The sequence below is a fragment of the Anopheles darlingi genome, chromosome 2 (assembly GCF_943734745.1).
Source record: "Anopheles darlingi chromosome 2, idAnoDarlMG_H_01, whole genome shotgun sequence".
NCBI lineage: Eukaryota > Metazoa > Arthropoda > Insecta > Diptera > Culicidae > Anopheles > Anopheles darlingi.
In genome coordinates, this window is record NC_064874.1 from 81,693,653 (window position 1) to 81,701,152 (window position 7,500).

General features: G+C 26.3%; 1 protein-coding gene across 1 annotated transcript in view; it reads right to left on the reverse strand.

Annotated features, from left to right (window-relative positions):
* Nucleotides 1-7,245: 7,245 nt before the first annotated feature.
* Nucleotides 7,246-7,500, reverse strand: part of LOC125949862 (GTP:AMP phosphotransferase AK3, mitochondrial) — a 1,064-nt gene continuing 809 nt past the window's right edge. Inside the window, exon 1 of the mRNA XM_049677293.1 lies at nucleotides 7,246-7,500. This exon is cut by the window's right edge and continues 809 nt beyond it. The gene's annotated coding sequence lies outside the window, so the exon portion shown is untranslated.

The following is a 7,500-nucleotide window of genomic DNA, read 5'->3' on the forward strand; positions in this document are numbered from 1 at the left end:
TTTTTTGAGAATTTTCTCAATTTCTGAGAAATTTCTCAGTTTCTGAAAATTTTCTCAATTTCTGAAAATTTCTCAATTTCTGAGAATTTTTTCAGTTTCTCAGAAGTGTTTCAATTTCTGAGAATTTTCTCAATTTCTGAGAAATTTCTCAATTTCTGAGAATTTTCTCAATTTCTGAGAAATTTCTCAATTGCTGAGAAATTTCTCAGTTTATCAGAAGTTTTTCAATTTTCGAGAATTTTCTCAATTTCTGAGAATTTTCTCAACTTCTGAAAATTTTCTCAATTCTTGAGAATTTTCTCGCTTTCTGAGAATTTTCTCAATTTCTGAGAATTTTTGTCAATTTCTGAGAACATTCTCAATTTCTGAGAATTTTCTCAATTTCTGAGAAGTTTTTCAATTTCTGACAATTTTCTCAATTTCTGAGAATTTTCTCGCTTTCTGAGAATTTTTCTCAATTTCTGAGAATTTTTCTCAATTTCTGAGAAATTTCTAAATTTTCTCAACAACTACAGCGGTCTACAGCGATCATCATCTGCGAACCAGAATGAGATTGAGAATGAGAATGAGAATGAGAAAGAGAATTTTCTCAATTTCTGAGAATTTTCTCAATTTCTGAGAATTTTCTCAATTTGTTGAGAATTTTCTCAATTTCTGAGAATTTTCTCAATTTTTTGAGAATTTTCTCAATTTTTTGAGAAATTTCTCAATTTTTTGAGAAATTTCTCAATTTCTAAGAATTTTCTCAATTTTTTGAGAATTTTCTCAATTTTTTGAGAATTTTCTCAAGTTCTGAGAATTTTCTCAATTTCTGAGAATTTTCTCAATTTCTGAGAATTTTCTCAATTTTTTGAGAATTTTCTCAACTTCTGCGAATTTTCTCAATTTTTTGAGAATCTTCTCAATTTTTTGAGAATTTTCTCAATTTTTTGAGAAATTTCTCAATTTCTGAGAATTTTCTCAATTTTTTGAGAAATTTCTCAATTTCTGAGAAATTTCTCAATTTCTGAGAAATTTCTCAACAACTATAACGGTCTACAGCGATCATCATCGGCGAACCAGAATGAGATTGAGAACGAGAATGAGAATAAGAATGAGAATGAGAACGTGAAATTTCTCAATTTCTGAGAAAAAAAAAAAGAAAAAGAAAAAAGAAAAAAGGAAAAAGAAAAAAGAAAAATGAAAAAAGAAAAAAGAAAAAAAAAATAAAAAAGAAAAAAGGAAAAAGAAAAATGAAAAAAGAAAAAGAAAAAGTAAAAGAAAAAAAAAGAAAAACAAAAAGAAAAAGAAAAAAGAAAAAAGAAAAAAGGAAAAGAAAAAGAAAAAGAAAAAGAAAAAGAAAAAGAAAAAAAAGAAAAACAAAAACAAAAACAAAAACAAAAACAAAAACAAAAAGAAAAAGAAAAAAGAAAAAGAAAAAGAAAAAGAAAAAGAAAAAGAAAAAAGAAAAAAGAAAAAAGAAAAAAGAAAAAAGAAAAAAGAAAAAAGAAAAAAGAAAAAAGTAAAAAGAAAAAAAGAAAAAAGAAAAAAGGAAAAAGAATAAAGAAAAAAGAGAAAAGAAAAAAGGAAAAAGAAAAAAGGAAAAAGAAAAAAGGAAAAAGAAAAAAGAAAAAAGAAAAATGAAAAATGAAAAATGAAAAATGAAAAATGAAAAATGAAAAATGAAAAAGAAATAGAAAAAAAGACAAAAGAAAAAGAAAAAAAAAGAAAAAAGAAAAAAGAAAAAAGAAAAAAGAAAAAAGAAAAAAGAAAAAAGATAAAGAAAAAGAAAAAGAAAACGAAAAAAGAAAAAAGAAAAAAGAAAAAAGAGAAAAGAAAAAAGAAAAATGCAAAATGAAAAATGAAAAATGAAAAATGAAAAATAAAAAATGAAAAATGAAAAATGAAAAATGAAAAAAGAACAAGAACAAGAACAAGAACAAGAACAAGAACGAGAAAAAGAAAAACAAACAAGAACAAGAAAAAGAAAAACAAACAAGAGCAAGAAAAAGAAAAACAAACAAGAGCAAGAACAAGAACAAGAACAAGAACAAGAAAAAGAAAAATAAAATCAATTTTTTGAGAATTTTCTCAATGTTTTGAGAATTTTCTCAATTTCTGAGAATTTTCTCAATTTGTTGAGAATTTTCTAAACTTCTGAGAATTTTCTCAACTTTTGAGAATTTTCTCAATTTCTGAGAATTTTCTCAACTTCTGAAAATTTTGTCAATTCTTGCGAATTTTCTCGCTTTCTGAGAATTTTTGTCAATTTCTGAGAACATTCTCAATTTCTGAGAATTTTCTCAATTTCTGAGAAGTTTTTCTTTTTCTGAGAATTTTCTCAATTTCTGAGAAGTTTTTCAATTTCTGACAATTTTCTCAATTTCTGAGAATTTTCTCGCTTTCTGAGAATTTTTCTCAATTTCTGAGAATTTTTCTCAATTTCTGAGAAATTTCTCAATTGCTGAGAATTTTCTCAATTTCTGAGAATTTTCTCAATTTCTGAGAAATCTCTCAATTGCTGAGAAATTTCTCATTTTCTGAAAATTTTCTCAATTTCTGAGAAATTTCTCGCTTTCTGAGAATTTTCTCAATTTCTGAGAATTTTCCAATTGCTGAGAATTTTCTCAATTTCTGAGAATTTTTCTCAATTTCTGAGAAATTTCTAAATTTTCTCAACAACTACAGCGGTCTACAGCGATCATCATCTGCGAACCAGAATGAGATTGAGAATGAGAATGAGAATGAGAAAGAGAATTTTCTCAATTTCTGAGAATTTTCTCAATTTCTGAGAATTTTCTCAATTTGTTGAGAATTTTCTCAACTTCTGAGAATTTTCTCAATTTTTTGAGAATTTTCTCAATTTTTTGAGAAATTTCTCAATTTCTGAGAATTTTCTCAATTTTTTTAAGAAATTTCTCAATTTTTTGAGAATTTTCTCAATTTCTGAGAATTTTTTCAATTTCTGAGAATTTTCTCAATTTCTGAGAATTTTCTCAATTTCTGAGATTTTTCTCAATTTGTTGAGAATTTTCTCAATTTCTGAGAATTTTCTCAATTTTTTGAGAATTTTCTCAATTTTTTGAGAAATTTCTCAATTTCTGAGAATTTTCTCAATTTTTTGAGAAATTTCTCAATTTCTGAGAATTTTCTCAATTTTTTGAGAATTTTCTCAATTTTTTGAGAATTTTCTCAAGTTCTGAGAATTTTCTCAATTTCTGAGAATTTTCTCAATTTCTGAGAATTTTCTCAATTTTTTGAGAATTTTCTCAATTTTTTGAGAATTTTCTCAACTTCTGCGAATTTTCTCAATTTTTTGAGAATCTTCTCAATTTTTTGAGAATTTTCTCAATTTCTGAGAATTTTCTCAATTTTTTGAGAATTTTCTCAATTTCTGAGAATTTTCTCAATTTTTTGAAAATTTTCTCAATTTCTGAGAATTTTCTCAATTTTTTGAGAATTTTCTCAATTTTTGAGAATTTTCTCAATTTCTGAGAATTTTTCAATTTCTGAGAATTTTCTCAATTTTTTGAGAATTTTCTCAATTTCTGAGAATTTTCTCAATTTTTTGAGAATTCTCTCAATTTTTTGAGAATTTTCTCAATTTTTTGAGAATTTTCTCAATTTCTGAGATATTTTTCAATTTCTGAGAATTTTCTCAATTTCTGAGAAATTTCTCAACAACTATAACGGTCTACAGCGATCATCATCGGCGAACCAGAATGAGATTGAGAACGAGAATGAGAATAAGAATGAGAATGAGAACGTGAAATTTCTCAATTTCTGAGAAAAAAAAAAAAGAAAAAGAAAAAAGAAAAAAGGAAAAAGAAAAAAGAAAAAAGAAAAATGAAAAAAGAAAAAAGAAAAAAGAAAAATAAAAAAAGAAAAAAGGAAAAAGAAAAATGAAAAAAGAAAAAGAAAAAGAAAAAGAAAAAGAAAAAGAAAAAGAAAAAGAAAAAGAAAAAGAAAAAGAAAATAAAAAAAAAGAAAAACAAAAACAAAAACAAAAAGAAAAAGAAAAAAGAAAAAGAAAAAGAAAAAGAAAAAGAAAAAGAAAAAGAAAAAGAAAAAGAAAAAGAAAAAGAAAAAGAAAAAGAAAAAGAAAAAAGAAAAAAGAAAAAAGAAAAAAGAAAAAAGAAAAAAGAAAAAAGAAAAAAGAATAAAGAAAAAAGTAAAAAGAAAAAAAGAAAAAAGGAAAAAGAATAAAGAAAAAAGAAAAAAGAGAAAAGAAAAAAGGAAAAAGAAAAAAGGAAAAAGAAAAAAGAAAAAAGAAAAATGAAAAATGAAAAATGAAAAATGAAAAATGAAAAATGAAAAATGAAAAATGAAAAATGAAAAATGAAAAATGAAAAATGAAAAATGAAAAATGAAAAATGAAAAATGAAAAATGAAAAAGAAATAGAAAAAAAGACAAAAGAAAAAGAAAAAAAAAGAAAAAAGAAAAAAGAAAAAAGAAAAAAGAAAAAAGAAAAAAGAAAAAAGATAAAGAAAAAGAAAAAGAAAACGAAAAAAGAAAAAAGAAAAAAGAAAAAAGAGAAAAGAAAAAAGAAAAATGCAAAATGAAAAATGAAAAATGAAAAATGAAAAATAAAAAATGAAAAATGAAAAATGAAAAATGAAAAAAGAACAAGAACAAGAACAAGAACAAGAACGAGAAAAAGAAAAACAAACAAGAACAAGAAAAAGAAAAACAAACAAGAACAAGAAAAAGAAAAACAAACAAGAACAAGAAAAAGAAAAACAAACAAGAGCAAGAAAAAGAAAAATAAAATCAATTTTTTGAGAATTTTCTCAATGTTTTGAGAATTTTCTCAATTTCTGAGAATTTTCTCAATTTGTTTTTCTCAGTTTCTCATTTCTCAGTTTCTGAAAATTTTCTCAATTTCTGAAAATTTCTCAATTTCTGAGAATTTTTTCAGTTTCTCAGAAGTGTTTCAATTTCTGAGAATTTTCTCAATTTCTGAGAAATTTCTCAATTTCTGAGAATTTTCTCAATTTCTGAGAAATTTCTCAATTGCTGAGAAATTTCTCAGTTTATCAGAAGTTTTTCAATTTCTGAGAATTTTCTCAATTTCTGAGAATTTTCTCAACTTCTGAGAATTTTCTCAATTCTTGAGAATTTTCTCGCTTTCTGAGAATTTTCTCAATTTCTGAGAATTTTTGTCAATTTCTGAGAACATTCTCAATTTCTGAGAATTTTCTCAATTTCTGAGAAGTTTTTCTTTTTCTGAGAATTTTCTCAATTTCTGAGAAGTTTTTCAATTTCTGACAATTTTCTCAATTTCTGAGAATTTTCTCGCTTTCTGAGAATTTTTCTCAATTTCTGAGAATTTTTCTCAATTTCTGAGAAATTTCTCAATTGCTGAGAATTTTCTCAATTTCTGAGAATTTTCTCAATTTCTGAGAAATCTCTCAATTGCTGAGAAATTTCTCATTTTCTGAAAATTTTCTCAATTTCTGAGAAATTTCTCGCTTTCTGAGAATTTTCTCAATTTCTGAGAATTTTCCAACTGCTGAGAATTTTCTCAATTTCTGAGAATTTTTCTCAATTTCTGAGAAATTTCTAAATTGCTGAGAAATTTCTCAGTTTCTCAGAAGTTTTTCAATTTCTGAAAATTTTCTCAATTTCTGAGAATTTTCTCGCTTTCTGAGAATTTTCTCAATTTCTGAGAAATTTCTCAATTGCTGAGAATTTTCTCAATTTCTGAGAATTTTCTCAATTTCTGAGAAATCTCTCAATTGCTGAGAAATTTCTCATTTTCTGAAAATTTTCTCAATTTCTGAGAAATTTCTCGCTTTCTGAGAATTTTCTCAATTTCTGAGAATTTTCCAACTGCTGAGAATTTTCTCAATTTCTGAGAATTTTTCTCAATTTCTGAGAAATTTCTAAATTGCTGAGAAATTTCTCAGTTTCTCAGAAGTTTTTCAATTTCTGACAATTTTCTCAATTTCTGAGAATTTTCTCGCTTTCTGAGAATTTTTCTCAATTTCTGAGAATTTTTCTCAATTTCTGAGAAATTTCTCAATTGCTGAGAATTTTCTCAATTTCTGAGAATTTTCTCAATTTCTGAGAAATCTCTCAATTGCTGAGAAATTTCTCATTTTCTGAAAATTTTCTCAATTTCTGAGAAATTTCTCGCTTTCTGAGAATTTTCTCAATTTCTGAGAATTTTCCAACTGCTGAGAATTTTCTCAATTTCTGAGAATTTTTCTCAATTTCTGAGAAATTTCTAAATTGCTGAGAAATTTCTCAGTTTCTCAGAAGTGTTTCAATTTCTGAGAATTTTCTCAATTTCTGAGAATTTTCTCAATTTCTGAGAATTTTCTCAATTTCTGAGAAATTTCTCAATTTCTGAGAATTTTCTCAATTTCTGAGAAATTTCTCAATTGCTGAGAAATTTCTCAGTTTCTGAAAATTTTCTCAATTTCTGAGAATTTTCTCGCTTTCTGAGAATTTTCTCAATTTCTGAGAATTTTTATCAATTTCTGAAAATTTCTCAATTTCTGAGAATTTTCTCAATTTCTGACAATTTTCTCTGTTTCTCAGAAGTGTTTAGCCGTGGCCACACGGGGCGAAAACTCTAGCGCAAACGAAAAAATTAATGCCAAAACGGTTTCGCTTAACCCTTACACGCTGTCAAATTTTTATACGTCCGCGGACTTTTTCGCTGAACCCTTGACGCTATCGAACGCTTTATTTACGAAAATGTAGGTTCTTTTCGTATTGTTTTTGCATTTTTAATATAAATATAACAGCAACAGCAACAAAATCGTTAAAAACTGCAAAATTTATTCGGAAATCAACTTCAGCGGCCAAAACACAGATGAAAACAATACGTTTGACATTTCGGCATAAATTTTCGGGGTTTTACGCCTGCCACACGAAGCGAAAACATTTTGGCATTAATGTGCAAATTTGCGCGCAAATTTTCGCTCCGTGTGGCCACGGCTTTTGAGGGGATTTGGTGTTCTGATTGTTGTCAGCAGCAGAACTGTTGGAGCCTTCAGGGGGAGTTATTGTTCTCCTCATGAGAACTGAAGGCTACCTATGGTTGCTTGGGTTATTTCGTAGTTTTGTTCAATTTATGCAGAGAACCATAAAGCCACGCTTACACGAACCGCATGTACAGATGTTGAAATGTACTATCCGGATTACCGGAACCGAAATCAGAATTGTTTAAGCGGTAAAATTAAGCCCATTAAAACCACAGGTTATCAACTTTTAACAATATAATATCATATTTTATAAATCAAGGAAATGCTCTATATATTTAAGTATTCTTGTGCTAAACATCAGTTAAATAATCGAATCTGGAATTATTTGCAATCGATCGATTTCGGAATGTATGGTCTCGTACTTCGGTTCACATAAATAACTTGATTGTTTCATAGTTTTATTACCCACTGTAAGAGCTTATTGTCGCCACGCTGTTTTTGGAATTACTTGAATAACCTATTTTGTGCTTCCATTATCTTATCGGAAATATTTGGAGTCCCCATCTTACGTACGATATGTGGAAT